Source organism: Bos grunniens, chromosome 15, assembly GCF_055505025.1.
Source record: "Bos grunniens cultivar Pamir isolate PY7600 chromosome 15, Bosgru_T2T1.0, whole genome shotgun sequence".
NCBI classification, from domain to species: Eukaryota; Metazoa; Chordata; class Mammalia; order Artiodactyla; family Bovidae; genus Bos; species Bos grunniens.
The window spans coordinates 44,560,083-44,586,335 of NC_141179.1; the positions used below are offsets into that span (position 1 = coordinate 44,560,083).

Consider the following 26,253-nt stretch of genomic DNA (forward strand, 5'->3'; position numbering starts at 1 on the left):
GTGTTACTGAAAAGATGCATATAAATTACATTTTTATAAATGAATTCCTGAATTCCTGCAGGCTTACATTATATTCACTGTGCTATATCATCTGCCTTTGATTGATGTTCAGTTACTTCAATTACAGCTAGATTGATTTTTCTAAAGCACAATTTTGATGATGCTTTTTCCTGCTCAGAAACCTTTACCAGCTCCCCAGTTACCCAACAAAGTCCACGCTTTTCAGCCCTTCCACACTGGTCCTGGTCTTAGTGTCCTACTTCATCTTTAATTACTTCTCTTTCTTCAGTACTCTCTGTTAGCCAGTAGAATTTCTGAATGAGCCATGGATGCTTTCTCATAGGTCCACCTTCACTTGTATTGTTTCTATTCCCTTATGTTTACCTCCTGAGATTGTCCAAATCACATATGTATTTCCAGGCCCATCACAGATATCCCCACTTAATCTCAATGTTCTTCTCTGATCAGCCCAGCTGAAAGTCACTTTTTAAAAAGACAAAAAACACGTTTTATTTATTCATTTATTTTAATGACTATATTTCATTCATTAATTCTTATGATATAAAATATTCATTTATTTTACTTATTTTGGCTGCGCCCTCCAGTATGTGGGATCTTAGTTCCACAACCAGAGACTGAACCCACACCCCCTGCATTGGAAAGTGGAGTCTTTACTGGACCGTGGGTGAAATCCTCTTCTGACTTCTTGCATGCACGCGTGCTAAGTTGCTTCAGTCGTGTCTGACTCTATGTGACCCGTTGGACTGTAGCCTCCCAGGCTCCTCTGTCCATGAGATTCTCCAGGCAAGAATACTGGAGTGGGTTGCCATGCCCTCCCTGAGGGGATCTTCCTGACACCAGGGATCAAACTTGCATCTCTTATATCTCCTCCATTGGCAAGTGGGTTCTTTACCACTAGTGCCACCTGGGAAGCCCTCTGACTTCTTATGATACATTATTTTTACTGCTCTTTAAGCTCTTTACTCTTCTTATTTTGTTTTGAAGTTATTTCTAGTCATGTCTTCCCCACTAGACCTGTAAGCTTCTTGAGGCCAGAGTTTGTGAAGGATGAGTCTTTGCTTTTCTCACTGTGCCTAACATAATCTCTTGCATATGGTAGGGTCTAAACAAAAAAATTTTGGAAGGGATTTAAAAGTTAATTGTTGGTTGCTAGATTGCTTATAGAAAGTTGTTAGTGGCCTCTAACAAAATGCATCAAGGGATTAATATACAAAAATATCTTTTGTAATGTTGCTCATCCTAAATTCTCATTTTCTTACAGAGCTACTACTCACTTGGGATGTTTGTATGTCTTTTTGCCCATTTCACTGACACTGATTCACAGAGATTATTTTAGATTCATAAATGGTTCTGTCATTTCCATTTTTACCTCTCTCTTGAAGGTTTGCATGCTCGTTTAGCTGTAAAAAAGACGAAAAGAACAAATCAGCCCTCTCCGGTTGTTGATACCCAGCGGGGAGAAATAGATTTGAAAGCATGTCTAGATAATGTACTTATTTTGATTGTTTTGGGTTTTCCAAGTACATGTGACTTCAAATGAGTTTGGAACAATCCCACACAGAATTTCCTTATTCATTGGTGCATCTGGACCTGTACCTCTGGTGGACAACTTTATAAGTTTTTATTAAAACCCATTTCTCTTTGAGAAGCGGTGCCCTTTATTTCTGCCTGAATAAACATTTGAACAGCTTTTAGATTACTCTTCAATCTATGACTATAGGACCATGCCATGGCTTTAGCTGACGTAATTCTTAGTTTATTTTTTATATTGAAATAACATTATCTAAGGCAATATTTAAATATGCAGGATTTCTGATAGAAACATTTCTCTCCAAGGACAAGTAAAACAAAGTATAGTTGCAGAATAATGTGTAAGTATCTATGATTTATTTAGTATTTGTAATTCATTTAACATTACTGTTTTGGCTAGAAGCATCTCTTTGTCAGTCTTTTTCAGTTTTATTCACGTTCCCCTTTATATTAACAGCAGATTCTTTAAAAACAAATGATTTAGAAATTTCATATCTTTATGATTAACGCTATTGTTCTTAAAATTTAACCCTTGAATAATATATGATTCTCTGTAAGTTGATGAGTTTATCAGAGGTTCTTTCTCTTTGACTATGTGATTTACTTTTCTTATAAAATTACTGTATAAATATTAATAGTAAAACAAATAAAATCTTTTAAGTTATAAGTAAAAAATAAAATATTTGTAATTCCTTTCAGGGGCAATCATGATTCTAGGTATTTGTTAATTTAAGAAATCTCTAAATAGATAGTGATTAAGGAGACATAAATCTGGATTTAAAAAGTAGAAAAATCTAATTTCCTCTCTGGATGCAGTTTTCATATTAAATTAGGGACCCTAGAGTTTAAAAATGATTTTCTTTCTTTTTAAAAAAATATTTTTTCCTTAATTTGGCTGCATCAGGTCTTAGTTGTGGCATGTGGAACCTTGTTGAGTTGCACGGCTTCTCTCTAATTGTGGGGTGGGCTCAGTAGATGTGGTGCATGGGCTCAGTTGCTGCACAGTACTTGGGACCTTAGTTCCCTGACCAGAGATTGAACCTGTGTCCCCTGTGTTGGAAGGCAGATTCTTAACCACTGAACCACCAAGGAAGTCCCCCCAAATTTCTTGAAGATTGTTTTGACCTGGAAATTGTGCATTACTATTTAAGAAGATCATGTGGGCCTTTTAACCTTCCCTTGTTACATTGTTCACATGATGTATTTGCTAAAGACTATTTATTTTAATTATTTAGTCTTAACACTGATTTATCAACAAATATGGCCAAATAAAGTAATAGTGTTTTAACTCCCATAGTTAAAAACTATATATTCTTGAGCTCTTAATAACTGAAGGCATTTGAAGGTATTTTCATTTGCTAATTTGAATGACAATTAAATGGTCAATATAGTGTTCCTCTTTTGGATTCCCTTGGAACCATATCATAGGGCGAGATCCTTGACAGACACATGGTTTCATTTGGTCATACTTGATACCATAGGGGAATAAGATGAATGAGTAGCTAAAGATCTTGAGGATAGAAATAGAGCCTGTATTAGGCACAATCAGGTTGATAGAGATAACAAGAAGCTATAAAAAGTGCAGATGAAGTGATTTTACTTATTAAGGTTCATTCTTTCATTCAACAAGTATTTCTTCATTGTTCAAGCACATCTGATTGTGTGCTTGGTGTTGCTTTAGATCAAGGTTTCTCAGCCTTAGCACTACTGTGGTTTTGGGTTGGATAAGTCTTTGTAGTGGGCCTCTCTTGCATTGTGGATGTTCAGCAGCATCCTTGGCTTTTAACCTTTAGATGCCAGTAGCACTCCCTTGGTTGTGACATTTCAAAATGTCCCCATACATTGCTAAGTATTCTCTGGAAGACGAAATTACCAGTGATTGAGAACCACTATTTTAAATGAACATTTTAAAAGCAAATTTTTTGAACTTTATTTTGTGTTGTTTCCCTATTTCAAAAGTTGTACATGTTCCATGTGATTTGGTCTTTCAGTATATCCTGGGTAGTGCCCTATCGGGAAAAATGACTTAGGTTTTATAATGGGATATGAAACTAGGCATATTAGCTATAGAAATAACAGAAATACCTTATATTTTAATATTAACTGTTGATTTAATCATAATTTGATAGCATTTATGACATCTGGGATAAAATAATCTATTTCTTGATCTTTTAAACAACACTTTGTACCTAAGAGCAAATTCTTACAAAGAAACCTAAATGCTTGTTATTTTTTCCTCCTTTTAAGAATGATCCTATTCATCTTTTGTTTTAAAGGCTCTGTGACTTATTGGTGCTGCATAAAAATTCCATTATTGTAGAAACTGTTCTCTTTGCTTCTCTGCAGCATCCTTTTCTGAAGTTATGAGAGATATGAAACATATTCTGAAAATTCATTCAAAGCTTTAAAACTTATTATATCCAGGAGAGACAGATTTAAGATTGCTGAGGTTTCTGGTTGAAGTACTTCAAGCAGAAATCCATACTCCATTAGACTCTCTAACATTGTGACCTTAATTTTCCAGATATTTTGCCCTTTAAATTGAAAGCAGGATTTTAATACTGTTTAAGTCTTCTGGAGGGGCTTGTAATATCACAGACTTAAGTTGTGAAACATTTGAAACAATTGAAAAGTAAAATAGCAACTGACTTAGGACTGTGTATCATTATATATATATTTTTATTTCAGAATATACAATGATAGAAGGATATGCATGAACATATCTAACACATTGAAATTTGTGAAAAAAGCTATTTAGTAAGTTGTTCACACTGTACTTGAGCAGAATTTTACATGGGGCTGATTCCTGGCATTGCCTAAAGAGTTTCTCATTGGCAATAGTTGTTATGTTCTCTGAAGTTAGGAAATTTACTTTGTATAAAACTATGCTCTGGGTGAAATGAAAATCTAGCTACTGAGTTATCTTGCTTCAGCAGATAAAGCAGGAAATGTAAAATTGTGTTACACTACCAAGTCAAGAAACTGAGAACTATTTACCAAAAAAACCCTATATGGAAAAGGCTAAATGAAAAGCCTCTGTTCTTTCATTAGCAAATTGTCAGTTTTTAAATATATGCTCATTGAAAAATGTACACATTTTCTCAAGTAATTGATATATTGGGTTGGCCAAAAAGCTCATTTGGGTTTTTTCTTAACATGTTATAGAAAAACCCAATGAACTTTTTCACTAACCCAATAATTTAATCCAATTCCTAACTTAAAGGTATTAAACTGAATTGAATTCCTTAGGGACTCTTAATTGCTTTGTCTATTTTCCATTGTAAAATGTTGTTTAGAACCTAAATTGATCATATAATCTTTAGTTTATGGCTCCACTGAAGGATGATTTATCAAATATTCTTTATTAATTTATAGCTTAAATTTTATATTAGCCTCTGTGTCTTACCTAAATTATGAGTTAGCTATTAAAGGGATATGGTACCCTCTCCAAGTTCTTTTACACATATTCATGTTAGTTAAATGCCAGATAAATCACCTGACTATATTAATGCCAGGTAATTATTGCATGAGTTGCTAGGGAGCATTCTTTAGCATAAAAAAGCAATTGCAGGTAGTTTCTTTAAATCTTTTGCTGTCCTGTTGTAATCCAAAACGAGGGTAGTTTGCCCTTATTAGTATTGATGTTTTATGAGTTCTCCATTGCTTAGGCTAAAAGTGAAAATATCCTTGCCTTTTGGCAGAATGTAACCTGTTTTTGGAGAAGGAAATGGCAACCCACTCTGGTATTCTTGCCTGGAGAATCCCCATGGACAAAGGAGCCTGCCAGGCCACAGTCCATGGGGTCACAGAGTCGGATGCGACTGAGCGACTAAGCACACAACCTATTTTTGCTGAGAGTTTGGTTTGGTGAGTCTCCAGGTGAGTTTTTAATCTCTACTTTGTTGGTCAGCAGTCTTAGTCCACCTGTTCACTGATGCACTGTCTCCCAAAAGATTATTCATATCCTCATCAGATCAGGACAGAGAGATCCATTGCCTCCACTGAAAGAACAACTTGTGAGATGCAGCACAGTGTCCAGAGATTGTCATCAAGCCCCTGGAGGATTGAGCTTGATATACAGTATAAGAATGCCTTTTCTGAGAACTCGCCGTATCATTCAGGAGTGAAATCCTCTGGCTAGACCTGACACTTCTTGGATATGGCTGAATGTCAAAGGGAGAACAGATTCTGGACAACTCAAACTTAATCATACCAGTTTATATCAGGGGTATGTTTGGAAACATTCCTCTTAGCTTTTATATACTTTTACTCTTGTGAGAACGGTTAATTGGCCAGACAGTAGTGGTTCATTGTTCTATATTTATCTCCTGAAGCAGTTCCTGACCCTGACTTTTAGGGGCTATTCTGTTAGGAAAGTAAAGCTTTAGATTTCTCCCCTCTTTAGGACCTTTTAAAAGGAGTAGGCACTCTGCTTCTCTTTCAGCCTCTGTAGAGACGTGCATACATGTGTGTCCATCCATTCATTCATTAAGCATTTGCTGAGCACCAGACATCATCAGTGCAGGACACATCTTGTTAGTTTGGGTTACTCTGCAAAATTAATGGGAAATTGCCTATATTCTCGAACTATATTGTTTTTCCAGAAAAATTCTTGCAATTGGCGTTTTGTCTTTAGTTAGTGATAACAAAGTAATATATAAAAATATACCTTATGAGTGCTAAAATGACAAAGTCCACCCTTAATATTTCCCTTGACAGAACATCTCAGCATGGAAATAGAAGATATGAAGAGTAATAACCAAGTGAAATTTTAGTATTCAAATGAAATTTTAGTACTCAAAAATACAATTTAAATAAAAAGCTCTCTAGTAGTTAGATTTATTTGACTAAGTTCTAGTTCAACTATTAAACAATAATACTTCATAAGTGGTGGTGTGTATTTCCTATTGTTTCACGTCATAAGCTTCGCATTACATCATCAGACACATGGTGTCTGGTGGTCCCACTTTTAGTGGGATTAATGTTCATCGGTCCCCCTGTTCATGGTGAAGGCACCTTACAGATCTTTCTTCTCTTTATTCTCGGTGTTCTGAAATTTCATAATGGTCAATGTGGATAATTTTTCATTAATTTTGCTGTGAAATCTGTGGGCTCTTTCAATTTGGAAATTCTTTACTCCTATGAAAGTTTATTTGTATTATTTCTTCGATAATTGCTTCTCTTTTATTTTCTATATTTTTTGCTTGAACTCTCGTTATTCACATGTTGGATCTCCTGGGCTGATCCTTAATTTTTCCATCTATTCACTGTCATTTCCACCTTTTTGTCATTTTGGTCTGTTTTCTAAGATATTTCCCAAATTTATCTTCTAACTCCTTTATTTAATTTTTTAAAAAACTTTTTTAGATTTTTCAGGACTCCCTCTGGTTTCTGAATATTCTTTTATTGTGGCTTCTTATTTTATGGATATGATATCTTTTAACTCTCAGAGGCTATTTTTATATATGTGGTATAATTTTGCTGCTGGCCTTCTCTCTTTTTTCTCTGAGATCCTTTCCCCCCACTTGTTTGTTCTTTTTCACACTTGAGACTTTCATAAAATGTCTAACTATGTTTTCCTGTTTAAGAGTGAGGTATTAAAATTGTGTCACAAGCTCTGTGTCATCTAGTAAAGGTGACCTGGTAACAATCTAAGCTCTTTTACTAGGGGATGCAGTGATTGTGGTGGCTCAGTGGTAAAGAAGCCACCTGCGAATGCAGGAGATGCGGGTTTGATCCCTGGGTCGGGAAGATTCCCTGGCAAAGGAAATGGCAACCCATTCCAGTATCCTTCCCTGGGAAATCCCATGGGCAGAGGAGCCTGGTGGGCGATGGTCCATGGGATTGCAAAAGAGTTGGAAAAGATTTAGTGACCAAACAACAGCAACCAGGGATTAGGGGAAGAACCCCATTAGGTCAGTACCTATGCACCTTTTAGCGTATCAGGCAGTTTCTCCAGTGAGGAAGTTTTGGGTCTCCAGCCAGGGTGATGTAAGCCTGGTTCCATGCATTATAGGGCGTAAGCAGGGCAAGAGGGATGGAGTATCTCAGTATGGTACTTCACTTTTGGTTTCAGGTATACTTGAACCCCAAGCCAGAACCTGAGGGATAACTTCTAGTCTTTTGCAGACTGAGGAAGGTAGTGGTCTGGCTGTGCAAAATCTAGGATACTTTTGAAAATTTTGCATTGATTGGGACAACTCAAATCTATAAATTGCTTTAGTAATAATATTTTAGGCCATAAACAAAGTAATCCAATGCCTGGGCCATTTTTGTTTCTTGTCTTGAGGCCTAGAAGAGAATAGTGGACAGTACCAGATACTAGTAATTGGGACTAAAGTGACACCCCTACACCCAAGTGGTCTTGGCAAATTTACTGTATCTTTTGTGTGAAAGAAGTAATAATTTTTCTAAAACTCATTGCTGTGCCAGGTTTAAGGATGGATTTACATACTCTCCCCTTCGCTGATATCCTTCTGAGATGCTGAGAAGATTCTGTCTAAGAGAAAAGTGTGTGCTTTTCTCATTCCTAAACACTTAATTCAGTGTTTCACATTTTCCCAGAGACAGCCAGTGTGCAGGGTCCTTTCAAAGGCAACCTCTTTATAGTCCTTGGTCTCCTTAAGATCAATCGGACCTTCTAAGATATATGTTCATTTCTGAGTATTGAAGATTGCAATTATCTAATAATAGCAGTTTTATTTTGGTAGATCATGTGTCACTCAAAACAGCAGAATACCCGCTGGACCCACAGCTCACCTAATTGTTTTCAATGGATGGTGATTTAATATGTTACAAAGTTGTGTATAGCCATTTCTTATGCCTTAGAGCAGTGGCTCTCAAACATTTTGACCCAGACCTCAGTATGAAAAAATTTACCTTGCTACACGCATACACACACACAAGTACCTGAACCTAGTTTGGAGAAATAATACCTTTATGACAAGTGTTATACTCTCATATCTTCTTTTATATTTAAATTTAGAATGTTGTGTCCCACAGATGATCTAGTTTGTGAATCATGGCGGCTGTGGCTCTTACATTTGGGGAAAGGGGGTATGGTAGATTGTAGACCTTTTGGGAAAGGGGGTATGGTAGATGGTAGACCTTTTGGCACTCTGATAAAAGTATTGGACTCCCTTCTCAGAAGAACGCCCACGCACTCTCAGACACAAATTTTTGTATATGTTTTCAGGAGATGTACAGTCTTTAGTTATAAACATGGACTTCCCAGTTCTAAAAACTTCACATAAAATTTGGAGTTATCTAGCTTTTCAGTGCATTTCACCCAGCATACCGAATATCATCAACATCACAGTCCCATCTGCCCTTCCTCCTTTTCTGTTGCTAGGTGTTAATACAGGGTTTTAGGCCAGAAGGACCACATAATAAATAAAAAGTCTCAGAGGATCCATATTCTTTCTGGGCATGTAGTTGTCTTTGTGGTATTTAGAGATAGTGCACAGGAACTAGAGAGACTTGCTTCGAATATGTCAGGAGCTGTTGTGTCCTTTGCAGAGCTGCTCCTTGTCTCTGCATATCAGACCCTTAGCAACTGTAGGCTGATTACCTGCCCACCTTCACTTTTAGTTGAGAAACTTATTTATTACCAGTTACCTTCCCCAAATAGGTGACAAATAGATGGGGAAGCAATGGAAACAGTGACAGACTTTATTTTTGGGGGCTCCAAAATTACTGCAGATTGTCGCTGCAGCCATGGAATTAAAAGACACTTGCTCCTTGGAAGAAAAGTTATGACAAACCTAGATAGCATATTAAAAAGCAGAGACATTACTTTGCCAACAAAGGTCCGTCTAGTCAAGGCTATGATTTTTCCAGTGGTCATGTATGGATGTGAGAGTTGGACTATAAAGTAAGCTGAGCACCAAAGAATTAATGCTTTTGAATTGTGGTGTTGGAGAAGACTCTTAAGAGTCCTTTTGACTGCAAGGGAATCCAACCAGTCCATCCTAAAGGAAATCAGTCCTGAATATTCATTGGAAGGACTGATGCTGAAGCTGAAACTCCAATACTTTGGCTACCTGATGTGAAGAACTGACTCATTTGAAAAGACCCTGATGCTGGGAAAGACTGAATGCGGGAGGAGAAGGGGATGACAGAGGATGAAATGGTTGGATGGCATCACTGACTCAATGGACACAAGTTTGAGTAAACTCCAGGAGTTGGTGATGAACAGGGAGTCCTGGTGTGCTGCAGTCCATCGGGTCACAAAGAGTCAGACACAACTGAGCAACTGAACTGAACTGAACCTTCCCCAAGTGTTCTTTGTAATCACCACCTGATACTTCAGATGGAGCCACAGCTTTGTTGTATGTACTTCTGCTCCCCCTGCCCCCGCCGCTTTCACTTTTCATGCTTTCTACTCTGACTGCAGCCATGAAATTAAAAGACGCTTACTCCTTGGAAGGAAAGTTATGACCAACCTAGATAGCATATTCAAAAGCAGAAACATTACTTTGCCAACAAAGGTCCGTCTAGTCAAGGCTATGGTTTTTCCTGTGGTCATGTATGGATGTGAGAGTTGGACTGTGAAGAAGGCTGAGCGCCGAAGAATTGATGCTTTTGAACTGTGGTGTTGGAGAAGACTCTTGAGAGTCCCTTGGACTGCAAGGAGATTCAACCAGTCCATTCTGAAGGAGATCAGCCCTGGGATTTCTTTGGAAGGACTGATGCTAAAGCTGAAACTCCAATACTTCAGCCACCTCATGCGAAGAGCTGACTCATTGGAAAAGACTCTAATGCTGGGAGGGATTGGGGGCAGGAGGAGAAGGGGACGCCAGAGGATGAGATGGCTGGATGGCATCACTGACTCGATGGACGTGAGTCTGAGTGAACTTCGGAGTTGGTGATGGACAGGGAGGCCTGGCATGCTGCGATTCATGGGGTTGCAAAGAGTCAGACACGACTGAGCAACTGAACTGAACTGAACTGACCCTTCCTTCCACAGATGTTTATTGAGTTTTTCCTACATTCCAGACTTTGTGAATGCAAGGAGTAATACAGTGGTAGGAAAAAATCCTGTCTGTGTATGCCTGGCCACCCTTGCCTTGTTCCTCTAGGACTTCTGCTATGTGGTCAGTTTTCCCAGGCCACCATCCTTGGGCTTCATGGCAGCCCTGCTGCTGACTTCCTGATTAATTGGGGTTTAGTATTTAACTATTTCTTGCCCACACTGGAAATTTTCATCTGCAATTTTTTTTCTGCCTGGAACTACAAGCACACACATATATTTTCTTGTGCACTTTTTGTTTTGCCTAGCACCAAAAAAATGCATACTTTCCTTTTAAATAATAATGTAAATATGCAAATTTTAAAATGTCATTTCTGCTGTTGGTATGTTCTGAGTCACTATTTTAGAACTAACATCATGGGAAAATGGTGTTAATGTGCAAAACTCATCCCTAATATTAAGAGGATCTTTGAAAGATGTCTTAATAATGGGGACATTTTCAACTGATAAAATATAGGCTCACAGCATTTGAAACATTATTAGTATTCTTTCATGAGCAGACATCAATCTCAGAAATCTTGTGTACAAACATGATAAATTTGGTCTGTATTACACTCTGATAAAATATCAAAAGAATTCTATTTACTTCACTTCGTTATGAATGTGAAATATTTATATATTTTTGCAATAACTTCCACAGCAGTTGGAACAAAATCTAATACATTGTTAATGGTGTAGTTAAAAATGTGTGCATTATATCCCTATTTGGTTGCAGTTATCCAGCAGTTTTTTTTGGGGGGGGGAGGGGGGGAAGATTCTTAAAACTTGTGTATTTTGCAGTCAGGTTCCACAAGTAAATGCCCATGGTGAACATCTCTAATCAATCATAACATTCTTCCTCACTGAACCTGGACAGTTTCACATCCTCTTCAACATGGTGATACAGGTGGTGAACTGAGTGCCTGTGAGATGAAAGCTATTTGTCATATTTGTTTTGCACTTTAACCATTAGTATCAACAGGAGTTACCAAAAGTTCTGAAGTTTGGAAAAGGGAAACTATAATGAAGTAGAATAATATAGTGGTGTAGTCAAGGGTTGGCAGACTGGGTTGGCAGACTTTGTTGGCAGAGGGCCAGATTTTAGGTATTTTAGGTATTTTTAGGCTTTATGGATCACAGAACTAGACATAGGCACCATGTAAATGAGCGAGTGTGGCTATATTCGAATAAAACTTTATAAAAACCGGTGGCAGGCCAGACTTGGCCAGCAAACCATTTGCTGTTTTAAATCACTGCTATTCAAAGTCCATCTATGGACAAGTGATGTGAACACCACCTGTATGCTTCTTGGGAATGAAGTTTCTTGTTCCACACTCTAAGACTTACTGAATCAGAATCTCTGGAGATGGTACCCAGGAATCTGCATGTTTACTAGTTGGTAAGGTGATTCTGGTGCTCATTAAAGTTTGAGATCCTCTAGTTTAAATATATGGCACTTCTTTCAAAGTTACATAGGGATCAAGTGTGAAACTACCCGATGCATTTAATTAATGGCTGATCTTTAATTACTTTTCCTATCTTTCTATGGTGTTTGATCTACTCAAGCTTTATACTTCTTTTTGGTCATGACTGGGAATTCATGTTCTGCTAGAAAATTACTGATTTCCTCTAGGGTTCAGATTTTTTGCTGTGGTGGCTCTAAAACATTTCTGCAATTTTTAAAACAGTTCTATTAAGGCTTGGATTTATGTTCACTCCCTTGGATCTAGGTAGGATTATGAGAAGGCAATGGCACCCCACTCCAGTACTCTTGCCTGGAAAATCCCATGGACGGAGGAGCCTGGTAGGCTGCAGTCCATGGGGCCGCTAAGAGTCGGACAGGACTGAGCGACTCTGAGTGACTTCACTTTCACTTTTCACTTTCACGCATTGGAGAAGGAAATGGCAACCTACTGCAGTGTTCTTGCCTGGAGAATTCCAGGGACGGAGGAGCCTGGTGAGGTGCCCTCTATGGGGTTGCATAGAGTCGGACACGACTGAAGCGACTTAGCAGCAGCAGCAGCAGCAGCAGCAGCATGGTTACTTCAGCCAACAGAATATGGTGGAAGTGATACTGTGTAACTTCCAAGGCTGGTTCAGAAAAGGTCATGCACCTTTTATCCAGTTCTCAGTGGGTCTGTCTCTGGGAGAAGCCTGCTGCCAAATAAGAAGTCTGATTGCTCTGAGCCCACTGTTCGGGAGAGGCCATGTGTAAACTCCTAGCTATCAACCAGCATCTGTTGCCCTCCAGTTGAGTAAGCCATGCTGGACACACAGTCTAGTTGAACTTTCAGATGATGACAACTCAGCTGGCATATCAAGGCAATCACATGAAAGACTCTAGCCTAGATGAGCCTTCCCTGACTGATAAAATTTGTGAGCATAATAAAATAATTATTGCTTTAAGCCACTGATTTTGGGGTACTTTGTTGTGCAATAATTGTGACTAAGAAAATTACTGTAGAATTGGAAGTATTATTGTTTTATAATTATTTTAATGGCTTTCTCATCTGTGCTTATGATTTCTTTTATACTCTGAATCTTTTATATATATTTTCCCTCTGTTTCTTTTCCATTACAGTTTATTACTAGATATTAAATATAGTTCCTTGTGCTATACAGTAGGTCCTTGCTGTTTATCTATTTTACATAGGGTGGCATGCATCTGTTAACCTCATACTCCCAATATATCCCTCCCCACCTTCCCCTTAGCCATAATTTTTTTCCTATGCCTGTGAGTCTGTTTATTTTGTAAATAAGTTCATTTGTATCACTTTTTTAGATTCCACATATAAGTGATTCATATAATATTTGTCTTTGTCTGACTTACTTCACTTAGTGTAATAATCTCTATATCCATTCAAGTTGCTGCAAATGCAACTTTATTCTTTTTTATGGCTGAGCAATATTCCATTGTGATATATGTACCACATCTTCTTTATCTGTTCATCTGTTGGTGAACACTTAGATGCGTCCATGTCTTGACTGTTGTAAATAATTCCACTTTGAACATTGGTATGTATGTATCTTTTTGAATTAGAACTTTCATGTTTTCCAGGTATATGCCCAGGAGTGGGATTGCGGGATCATATGGCAACTCTATTTTTAGCTTTTCAAGGCACCTCCATACCGTTTTCCATAGTGACTGTACCAGTGTAAGAAGGTTGTCTTTTCTCTATATTCTCTCCAGCATTTGTTATTTGTAGACTTTTTGATGATGGCCATTTGGACTGGAGTGAGGTGATAACTTGCTGTAGGTTTGATTTGCGTTTCTCTAATAATTAGCAACAAAGGTCCATCTAGTCAAGGCTATGGTTTTTCCAGTGGTCATGTATGGATGTGAGAGTTGGACTGTGAAGAAAGCTGAGCAACGAAGAATTGATGCTTTTGAACTGTGGTTCTGGAGAAGAGCACCACAGTGCTCTTGCGAGTCCCTTGGACTGCAAGGAGATCCAACCAGTCCATTCTAAAGGAGACCAGTCTGGGTGTTCATTGGAAGGACTGATGCTGAGGCTGAAACTCCAATACTTTGGCCACCTCATGTGAAGAGTTGACTCACTGGAAAAGACCCTGATGCTGGGAAAGATTGGGGGCAGGAGGAGAAGGGGACGACAGAGGATGAGATGGCTGAATGGCATCACTGATTTGATGGACATGAGTCTGAGTGAACTCCGGGAGTTGGTGATAGACAAGGAGGTCTGGCGTGCTGCAATTCATGGGGTTGAAAAGAGTCGGACACGACTGAGCAACTGAACTGAACTGAATGATTAGTGATGTCGGGCATCTTTTCATGTGCCTTTTGATCATCTGTATGTCTTCTTTGGAGAAATATCTAGTTAGGTCTTCTGCCCATTTTTTTTTATTGTTATTGAGCTGTATGAGCTATTTGTATATTTTAAAAATTAAGCCCTTGTTGGTCATATCATTTGCAAAATATTTTCTCCCAGTCCATAGGTTATCTTTTCATTTTGTTTATGATTTCCTTTGGTGTGCAGAAACTTATAAGTTTGATTAGATCTCATTAAAAATTTTTTTTGCTTTTATTTCTATTACCTTGGGGTGCTGACCTAAGAAAACATCACTATGATTTATGTTGGAAAATGTTTTACCTATGTTCTTTTCTAGGAGTTTTACGGTTTCATGGCTTATATTTATGTCTTTAAGCTAATTTGAGCTTACTTTTGTGTATGGTGTGAGGCATGAGATGGTTGGACAGTATCACTGACTTGATGGACATGAGTTTGAGCAAGCTCCAGATGTTGGTGATGGACAGGGAGGCTTGGCATGCTGCAGTCCGTGGGGCTGCTAAGAGCTGAACACAACTAAGCAACTGAAATGAACTGAACTGATGATGTGAGGGAGTGATCTAACTTCATTGATTTACATGTGGCAATCCAACTTTCCCAACACCACTGTCTTATCTCTTTTGTATATTATGGCATCCTTTGTTGAGTATTAATTGACCAGAGGTGTGTGTGTTTACTCCTGGGCTCTCTAGTCTGTTCCATCGATCTATGTATCTGTTTTTGTGACAATGCTGTGCTGTTTTGACTACCGTAGCATTGTAGTACTATCTGAAGTCTGGAAACATTATGCCTCCAGCTTTGTTTTTTCATTAGAAAAAACATTTCATCAGAATTGCCAAAGCAATTCTAGTCTTTTGTCATTCTGTATACACCTTAGGATTACTTGTTCTGGTTCTGTGACAAATATCATTTGATAGGGATCACGTTAAATCTGTGTATTGCTTTGGGTAGTGTGGCCATTTTAATTAAATTATTCCAATCCAAGAACAAGAGATATCTTTCTGCTTCCTTGAATCATCTTTGATGTCCTTTATCAATGTTTAGTTCTCTGTGTATAAGTCTTTCACCTCCTTGGTTAGGTTTATTCTGAGGTATTTGTGTGATTTTAAATGGGGTTGTTTTTATACTTTCTGATATTTCATTGTTAGTATAAAGAAATGCAACAGATTTCTGTATATTAATCTCATATCCTGATACCTTGCTGAATTCATTTATCAGTTCTAATAGTTTTTGATAGAGTATCATGTCATCTTCATATAAGGATAATTTTACCTCTTCTCTTCCAATTTGGATACCTTTTATTTCTGGTCTAATTGCTGTGGTTAGGACTTCCAGTACAATGTTGAATAGAAATGGTAAGAATGGGCATCCTTTTCTTGTTACAGAATTTAGTGGGAAGGCTTTCAGCTTTTCACTATTGAGTGTTATGTTGGCTGTGGGTTTGTCAGAAATGGCTCCTATTATTTTGAGATACGTTCCCTCTATACCTACTTTTGCTAGAGTATTAATATTTATCATGAATGGATGGCTAATTTTATCAGGTGCTTTTTCTTTGTCTATTGAGATGAACAAACAAAACCTAAAGTCAGCAGAAGGAAGGCAATAAGAAAGATCAGAGAGTAAATAAATAAAATAAAGATTAAAAAGATAGAAAAAAAAATCAATAAAACCAAGAGCTGTTTTTTTGAAAGGAAAAGTGAAATAGACAAACCTCTGGCCAGGCTCACCAAGAAGAGTGGACCCAAATAAAATAAGAAATGAAAGAGGAGAAATTACAGCCAATATCACAGAAATAAAAAAATACTGTAAGAAAATATTATGTACAGTTATATGCCAACAAAGAGGACAATGTAGAAGAAATGTTTCTGGAAGCATATGGTCTGCTAAAACTGAATCTAGAAGAAACAGATAATTTGAACAGACCAATGACTAGAAGTGAAATATAATTTGTGAAAAACAAAACAAAACAAAACTCCCTGCAAACAGGAGTCCAGGACTATATGTTTTCACAGGGGAATTCTACCAAATATAGAAAGAAGAACATATACCTTTCTCAAACTCTTCCAGAAGATTGAAGAGGAGGGGACATACCCAACGTCATTCTATGAAGCCATCATTACCTTGATACTAAAGCAGACAAAGATACTATTAAAAAAGGAAATTACAGGTCAATATTTTTGAAGATTATAGATGCAAAAATCCTTAGCAAAATATTAGCAGATTGAATGCAATAACACATAAAAAAGATCATACACCATGATCAAGTTGAATCATATACATATCTTGATTTTCTTTATTTCTTTATCTTATTAATCATGTTAAAGAATCAGTTTTTAGATTTATTCATTTTCTATTTGAGATATTTGTTTCATTAATTGAAGCTTTACTCTTTTCATCTTTTCTTTCTACTTTCTATTTATTTGTTCTTTTCTTAGTTGCTAAATGTGAACACTTTCTTTTTCATTTTTCTTCTTTTATAAGAAAAGCGTTTGAAGCCATATAATTTCTTCTGAATATAACTTTCACTGTTCCCCATAATTTGGTAGGAAACATTTTGCTCTTCATAGTTTTCTTGAGAGTCTGTAATTTCAGTTTTGTTTTTCCTTTTGTCAAAGCATTTTGGAAAATATTTCTAAATTTCCAAATAGTTTTTTTCCTTAGCTAAGGGAGGAAAGGGTCTTTCATTTATCCAACATATATATTAAGTACATATTTCTCTACTAGTACAAGAAAATAATATTCTGTTTTCCACACCAAGACCCTCTCTTCTTCCTTTACCAGTAAGTTTGTCTTTTCCTTTAGGATGCTTTTACTTCCTGATTCCCCACATGAGAAGTTTAAATACTTTTCCTTCTACTGTCTCCACAGGCCTGACCTTCTCAAACTTGAGTTGCATTAACAAAAAATAGTTTAGTAATTTGTTTCAGTCCATGATTAGTTTTTTATTCTTTGTTTAGTGTTTCAAGGTACCTTGATGCTCCCCACGTTCTTGTCTCCTTGGATGCAAAGGCTTTCTTCCATCCTAGGGAGCAGGAGGGACATAGCACACGTCTCTAGTCCCCACTTTCACTAGCCTCAGGACCTAGTGGAAAATACTCAATAAATAAATAATGTACTTATTTTAATTCTGTCCCAATTTTGTGTATATTTTATGGTTCAAATGTTCTGTTTAGACTGTTGATTTCATTGACAATTTTGGAATGAAATATTCCTGTAAATATAAAGAAAGGAAATCAACTGCAGCTAACAAGAGAATTTCAGAAAAAAAAATCTGCTTCCTTGACTACGCTAAAGTCTTTGACTGTGTGGATCACAACAAACTGTAGAAAATTCTTAAAGTGATGGGAATACCAAACCACCTTAACTGCCTCCTGAGAAACCTGTATACAGGTCAAGAAACAACAGTTAGAACTGGACATGGAACAATGGACTGGTTCAAAATTGGGAAAGGAGTATGGCAAGGCTGAATATTGTCACCCTGATTATTTAACTTCTGTGCAGAGTACATCATGCAAAATGCTGGACTGCATGAAGCACAAGCTGGAATCAAGATTGCAGGGAGAAATATCAACAACCTCAGATATGCAGATGACACCACTCTGATGGCAGAAAGTGAAGAGTAACTGAAAAGCCTCTTGATGAAGGTGAAAGAGGAGAGTAAAAAAGCTGGCTTAAAATTCAACATTCAAAAAATGAGGATCATGGCATTCGGTCCTATCACTTCACATTAAATAGATGGGGAAACAATGGAAACAGTGACAGACTTTATTTACTTGGGCTCCAAAATCACTGCAGATGGTGACTGCAGCCATGAAATTAAAGGATGCTTGCTCCTTGGAAGAAAAACTGTGACAAACCCAGACAGTGTATTAAAAAGCAGAGTTTTGTTTTCTTGTTTCAAAGGTGTACCAACTAATTGTTATTTGTTAAGCGTGATCTAAACTGTAGTAAACCATAGTTTGGGTTTGATAAATTAGTTTTTGATTACCTAAGTTGAAAGAGCCATCTTGTATTTTATATCTTTCCGTCTTGTATTTTATACCTTTGTTTTCTATCTTGCATGGAAACTATTTGTACATATGCCATATTATTTCTTTTAAGATTGAAAGGATCTAGGACTTTACTATTTTGTTTCTTTTATAAGGCTCATAATTCCTCACAGGTAGTAGCACTTGATCAATATTATTAAATAAATGATTGAATAAATGGATATAATTGCCATTGTGATAATATTAATAGTAAAGTGATTATAGTTGTGATCATAAATTTACCATGATATCTTTTTTATTATTATATAGACTATATATTTTTGGATATATTGAAATATAGTATATAGTACATACAAAGCTGAATTCTGAGAAGCCTATTCATCTGTGAATCTCATATTTAGATACTGGATAGCTCCTTCAGCATCTGGATATGGTAAAATCAATGACTTAAGCAGTAATTTACCCATTCAATGCAGATTAAACATGTTTCTTTGATAAATTACTACTTCTCCTTTTGCCTTTCCAAAGCATATAGAACAGATTTGGGCCAAGTTTGAAACTGTTTTGCATGTGTGTGCTAAGTCGCTTCAGTCGTGTCCAACTCTTTGCGACCTTATGGAGTAGTCTACCAGGCTCCTCTGTGCATGGGATTCTCCAGGCAAGGATACTGGAATGGGTTGCCATGCTCTCCCCCAGGGGACCCTCCTGACCCAGGGAGCAAGCCCGTGGCTCCTGTAGCTCCTGCATTGCAGGCAGATTGTTTTATTGCTGAGCCACTCGGGAAGCCCATGAAGCTGCTCACCAATGCCATATAGTGGTGGGGTCGTGGGGAAACTGTGTGGCAGACTTGAGGTAAAACTGGGGCCTGGAGAAAACCCGAGGACCTTGGAAATGTGGGTAGAGGTAAGGCAGGTGCTCTGAACAGTGAGTGGACTAGTGACAGGGCATTGAGAACTCTATGGTGTTTGGCACTTATTCCACAAGAAGAGAGAAAAGGGACAAGAGAAACAACAACATTGTCTAATTAACAAATCAGATAACACCTGTCAAGTTTATGTCTAAGCTTTGCCATTAGTTAGTGTACTGAATATTTTAGCAGCTTGTCTTCCACCCACATTGGGAAAATAGTAGTATAAAGGAGACTCAGTTCAGTTGAGTTCAGTTGCTCAGTCGTGTCCGATTCTTTGCAACCCCATTAATTACAGCACGCCAGGCCTCCCTGTCCATCACCAACTCCCGGAGTTCACTCAAACTCATGTCCGTCGAGTTGGTGATGCCATCCAGCATCACCATCCTCTGTCGTCCCCTTCTCCTCCTGCCCCCAATCCCTCCCAGCATCAGAGTCTTCTCCAATGAGTCAACTCTTCGCATGAGGTGGCCAAAGTACTGGAGTTTCAGCTTTATCATCATTCCTTCCAAAGAAATCCCAGGGCTGATCTCCTTCAGAATGGACTGGTTGGATCTCCTTGCAGTCCAAGGGACTCTCAAGAGTCTTCTCCAACACCACAGTTCAAAAGCATCAATTCTTCAGAGCTCAGCTTTCTTCACAGTCCAACTCCCACATCCATACATGACCACAGGAAAAACCATAGCCTTGACTAGACAGACCTTTGTTGGCAAAGTAATGTCTCTGCTTTTGAATATACTATCTAGGTTGGTCATAACTTTCCTTCCAAGGAGTAAGTGTCTTTTCATTTCATGGCAAAAGTCACCATCTGCAGTGATTTTGGAGCCCCCAAAATAAAGTCTGACACTGTTTACACTGTTTCCCCATCTATTTGCCATGAAGTGATGGGACCAGATGCCATTATCTTAGTTTTCTGAATGTTGAGCTTTAAGCCAACATTTTCAGTCTCCTCTTTCACTTTCATCAAGAGGCTTTTTAGTTCCTCTTCACTTTCTGCCATAAGGGTGGTGTCATCTGCATATCTGAGGTTATTGGTATTTCTCCCAGCAATCTTGATTCTGGCTTGTGTTTCTTCCAGCCCAGCGTTTCTCATGATGTACTCTGCATATAAGTTAAATAAGCAGGGTGACAATATACAGCCTTGACGTGCTCCTTTTCCTATTTGGAACCAGTCTGTTGTTCCATGTCCAGTTCTAACTGTTGCTTTCTGACCTGCATATAGGTTTCTCAAGAGGCAAGTCAGGAGGCTAACTATGACCAATTCTTAATTCCTAGTGTTTGAATTTCCATTCAAGTCCATAGTTGTATGCAGTGGATCCTAGGTGACCCAGTCAAATTATTAAATTTTTTTGTGTTTCCACAATACCAACCTTTATTGAGCCCTTAATTTATTGTTCTTTGTATTAAAATTCAGTTCAATTCAGTTCAGTCGCTCAGTCGTGTCCGACTCTTTGAGACCCCATGAATTACAGCACGCCAGGCCTCCCTGTCCATCACCAACTCCTGGAGTTCACTCAAACTCATGCCCATTGAGTCAGTGATGCCATCCAACCATTTCATCCTCTGTCATCCCCTTCTCCTCCCACCTTCAATCTTTCCCAGCATCAGGGTCTTTTCGAATGACTCAACTCTTCACATTAGGTGGCCAAAGTATTGGAAAGTGTTAAAATTAGATGGTCACATGTCAAGATTCATATTTTTCAATGCCAATTTGGTCAAACTTTGGACCATGACCATTACTGGATGGGAAAATCAATTTAGTAGAGTGATAATAGGGTGATGTGACAAGAGTTTTTAAAAATTGGGAATAGGATAGACAAGAATAACAAATAGAGTATATTATAAATATTAAGGGCATTTTCAATTAATAATTAATTTCATTGTATGTATACATGTGTGTGTATTAGTTCCTAATGTAAAAACATTATTTGCTACTGTGGGTTTGACATGGATATGCATTATTTTTCCTCCTTCACTGTTACCTTTACCTTTCTCTTTACCATAGAACTTACCAATGAATAGATAGAACTTATCAAAGAATCTTTTCTGGGGCATAATGTGAGGCATTTGGTCATGATTTAGACTCATGCCCTGTTCCATTACCCTACAATGTGTGTTGAGGGCTTATAATTCATTAGGCACTAGTATAAGCATTTAATCCTCATAATAACCTATGAAATGTGCTCTATTATCCCAAGTTACTGATGAGGAAACTAAAGTACAACACAGGTATACCTGTGGCGGATTCATTTCGATATTTGGCAAAACTAATACAATATTGTAAAGTTTAAAAATAAAATAAAATAAAAAAAAAGTAGATTAAGTAGATTAAAAACACAAATTTAGTAAGTGCCCAAGACTTGAACCTAGGCAGTCCATGATGTAATGAAAGAATACAGCGTTGTTCATGGGCAGAGACCTAAGCTAGAGGGCTAGTTGGCCTAGGGTTTTGCTAAGGCTCTTTCTTGGGGTAAGGCTGCTAGAGAAAAGACTGCACATAGTCTTTTTCTGTATGACTGGGCCCTGAAATTAGATAAACCTATAAGATAGGCTGAATTCCTGCTTTTCAATTAGTATTTTGATGCCTTGTGACAGAGCTTGAGATAAGTGGCCAAATGCCTTGCCTTTTAAGAATTCATATTTAGTCTGACCCCATCAATTTACTTAATTTAATCTAGGCAACTTTTCAGGGACAACTTAATATTTGAAAAATTTACCAGTTTAAAGTGTTTTACTCCATGGTTGTACAACCATCACTACCTTATAATTTGAGAATGTCTTCTCCCCCCAAAGAACCTCATACCAATTAGTAATCACATCACATTGCCACCTTTTCCCCTTTCCCTGGGTCCTGACATACACCATTCTATTTTCTATCTGTATGGATTTGCCTCTTCTGGACACTTCTTATCAATAGAGTCATTTAATATATGGTCTTTGAATCTGGCTTCTTTTATTTATCATTTTATTTTCAAGGTTAATCCACATTGTACACGTATCAGTGGCTGAATTTTATATATATATGTCACATACCACATTTTGTTTATTCATCAGTTGATGGACATTCATATTGTTTCTGACTTTTCTGGCACTGTGAGTAGTGCTGCTTTGTTACATTATGTATAAGTTTTTGTGTAATGTGTTTTCAGTTCTCCTGGATCTATACCTAGGAGTTGCTGGGTGATATGCTGACTCTTTCCTGAAGAGATCTCTGGTCTTTCCCCTGTTGTTGTTTTCTTCTAATACGAAGCTGTATTCACTGAAGAAGGCCTTCTTGTCTCTTCTAGCTAGTTTTTGGAATTCTGTATTTAATTGGATGTACCTTTCCCTCTCTCCTTTGCTTTTTGCTTCTCTCCGTTCTTCTGCTATTTGTAAAGCCTCCTCAGATAATCACTTTTCCTTCTTGCTTTTCTTTTTCTTTGGGATGGTTTTGTTCGCTGCCTCCTGTATAATATCATGAACCTCTGTTGTAGTTCTTCAGGCACACTGTTAAGTAGATCTAGTTCCTTGGATTTGTTTGTTACCTCTACTGTGCATTCATATGGGATTTGATTTAAGTCATACCTGGCTGGCCTCTTGTTTTTCCCAGTTTTCTTTAGTGTAAGCCTGAATTTTGTTATGAGAAGCTGATGATCTGAGCCACAGTCAGCTGCAGGTCCTGTTTTTGCTGACTGTATACAGCTTCTCCATCTTTGGCTACAAAAAAAATTGGAAACATCAAGGGAGCATTCCACCCAAAGATGGGCACAATAAAGGATAAAAATGGTAGCGATCTAGTAGACACTGAAGAGATCAAGAAGAGATGGAAAGAAGACATGGAAGAATTGTATAAAAAGATCTTAATGAACCGGATTACTGTGATGGTGTGGTTAGTCACCCAGAGCCAGACATTCTGGAGTGTGAAGTCAAGTGGGCCTTAAATAGCATGGCTGTTAATAAAGCTAGTGGATGTGACGAAATTCTAGCAGAACTATTCAGATCCCTAAAGAATGACGCCATCAAAGTTTTGTATTCATTATGTCAGCAAATCTGGAAGACCCAGCAGTGGCCACAGGACTGAAAAAGGTCAGTCCTCATCCCAATTCCCAAGAAGGGCAGTACCAAAGAATGTGCTAATCATTGGACAGTTGCACTCATCTCCCATGCTAATAAGGTCATGCTTAAAATTTTGCATGCTAGGCTTCAGTAGTATGTGAACCAAGAAATTCCAGATGGCCAAAATGGGTTTAGAAAAGGAAGAGAAACCAGAGATCAGATTGCCAACATTCGCTGGATTATAGAGAAAGCAAGAGAATTTCAGAAAAATATCTATTTCTGTTTCATCGACTATGCTAGAGCCTTTGTGTGAATTGTGACAAACTGGAAAGCTCTTAGAGAGATGGGAATACCCAGACCATCTTACCTGTCCACTGAGAAACCTGTATGCAGGTCAAGAAGCAACAGTTAGGACCCTGTATGAAACAACTGATTGGCTCAAGATTGAGAAAGGAGTATGACAGGGCTGTCTGCTGTTACTGTTTAATCTGTATGCTTAGCACATCATGAGAAATGTCAGGCTGGATGAGTAACAAGCTGGAATCAAGATAGGCAGGAGAGACATCAAAAACCTCAGATATGTGGATGTTACCACTCTCTAATGGCAAAAATCAAAGAGGAACTAAAGAGCCTCTTGATGAGGGTGAAGGAGGAGAGTGAAAGAGCCAGCTTAAGACTAAACATTGAAAAAACCAAGATCATGGCTTTTGATCCCATTACTGCATGGCAGATAGAAGGGGAAAAGATGGAAACAGTGACAGGTTTCCTCTTCTTGGGCTGCAAAATCACTGCAGATGGTGACTGCAGCCATGAAATCAGAAGACGATTGCTTCTTGGCAGGAAAGTGATGACAAACCTAGACAGTGTGTTGAAAAGCAGAGACATTACTGTGCCGACAAAGGTCCGTATAGTCAAGGCTGTGGCCTCCCCCATGGTCATGCATGGTTGTGACAGCTGGACGGTAAAGAAGGCAGAACGCCAAAGAATGATACCTTCGAACTGTGGTGCTGAAGAAGACTCCTGAAAGTCCCTTGAACAGCAAGGAGATCAAACCAGTCAATCTTAAGGGAAATCAACCCTGAATATTCACTGGAAGGACTGATGCTGATGCTGAAGCTCCAGTATTTTGGTCATCTGATGCAGACAAACAACTCATTGGAAAAGTCCCTGATGCTGGGAAAGATTGAGGGCAGAAGGAGAAAAGGGCATCAGAGGATGAGATGGCTGGCTGGCATCACCAACTCAGTGGATATGAGTTGAGCAAGCTCCAGGAGATGGTGAGGGACAGGGAAGCCTGGCATGCTGCAGTCCATGGGGTCACAAAGAGTCAGACATGACTAGGTGACTGGACAACAATAAAATGGTAACTCTTTAATTCTGGAGAAACGACCAAATTGTTTTCCATGGCTATACCATTTTGTTGATACATGCCCACCAGCTATGCCATTTTGCGTTTCAGTTATTTCATATTCTCTCCAACATTTATTGTCTGGTTTTGTTTGTTTAACTGTAGCCCTCCTGGTGAGTATGAGGTGATACTGTGGTTTCATTTCTCAAAACTGTGGTTTTCATTTGCATTATAATAATGACTAAAGAAATTGAGTGTCTATTCATGTCCTTACTGGTATTTGTATATCTTCTTTGATAAATTAGAGTTTTTGATTACCCAAGTTGGAAAAGCTTGCTCTTTCCATCTTGTGCTTTATACTTTTGTTTTCTGCCTTGTACTGAAATTATTTGTATATATTCCATTTGTTTCCTTTTATATTGAAAGGATCTTTTTTCCCAAGATTATTTTGGCTATTCTGTATCCCTTGCATTTCCATATGAATTTTAGGATTGTCAATTTCTGCAGAAAAGAAAAAGACACTCGGAAAAGGATAATGATTGCACTGAATTGGCAGATCAGTTTTGTGGAATATTGCCATGTTAACAATATTAGGTTTTTCCAGCCATGAAGACAGTGTCCTTTCTTTTATTTATTTATTTTTATTATTTATTTTTTTTACTTTACAATATTGTATTGGTTTTGCCATACATCAACATGCATCCGCCACGGGTGTACACATGTTCCCCATCTTTAAAAAACTGGAAATAGAATTGCCATACGACCCAGCAATCCCACTGCTGGGCATACACACCGAGGAAACCAGAATTGAAAGAGACACGTGTACCCCAGTGTTCATCACAGCACTGTCTACAATAGACAGTGTCCTTTGTTTCTTTAATTTCTTTTGACAGAGTTTTTTTGTTTGTTTGTTTTCATATACAGATCTTGTACTTATTTTGTTATTTACTTGTGTTTTTTAATATTATTGCATTGAATTACCTTCTTAATTTTATTTTCTGATTTTTCACTTTTGGTGTATAGAAATACAACTGATTTACGTATATTGATCTTAAATCCTGAAGCCTTGCTACCCTCATTTATTAGTGAGTATGTGTATGTGTATTCCTTAGAATGTTCTATATACATGATCATGTTATTTGCGAATAGAGATAATTTTTTACTTTTCCCATTCTAATCTGGATACTTTTTATTTTATTTTCATGTTTAGTACTCTTAAGGCTAGAACTTCCCGGAGAAGGCAATGGCACCCCACTCCAGTACTCTTGCCTGGAAAATCCCATGGACGGAGGAGCCTGGTGGGCTATAGTCCATGGGGTCGCGAAGAATCAGACATGACTGAGCGACTTTACTTTCACTTTTAACTTTCATGCATTGGAGAAGGAAATGGCAACCCACTCCAGTGTTCTTGCCTGGAGAATCCCAGGGACAGGGGAGCCTGGTGGGCTGCCGTCTATGGGGTCACACAGAGTCGGACACGACTGACGTGACCTAGCGGCAGTAGCAGCAGGCTAGAACTTCCAGTACAATATTAAATAGGGGTGGTGAGGGTAGACATCCTTGACTTGTTCCTAATTTGGGGAGAAAAGTTTTCAGTCTTTCACCAT

At 38.0% G+C, this 26,253-nt stretch overlaps 1 protein-coding gene across 10 annotated transcripts in view; it reads left to right on the plus strand.

Moving 5' to 3' along the window:
• STK33 (serine/threonine kinase 33) overlaps nt 1–26,253 on the plus strand; it is a 211,487-nt gene that overhangs the window by 64,105 nt on the left and 121,129 nt on the right. The window contains exon 1 of one of the 10 annotated variants that reach the window (XM_086340175.1): nt 5,252–5,430. The exons of the other annotated variants lie outside the window; for them this stretch is intronic. The gene's annotated coding sequence lies outside the window, so the exon portion shown is untranslated. Of the gene's footprint in view, nt 1–5,251; nt 5,431–26,253 lie in introns of those variants that run through there. 10 annotated transcript variants of the gene reach the window in all.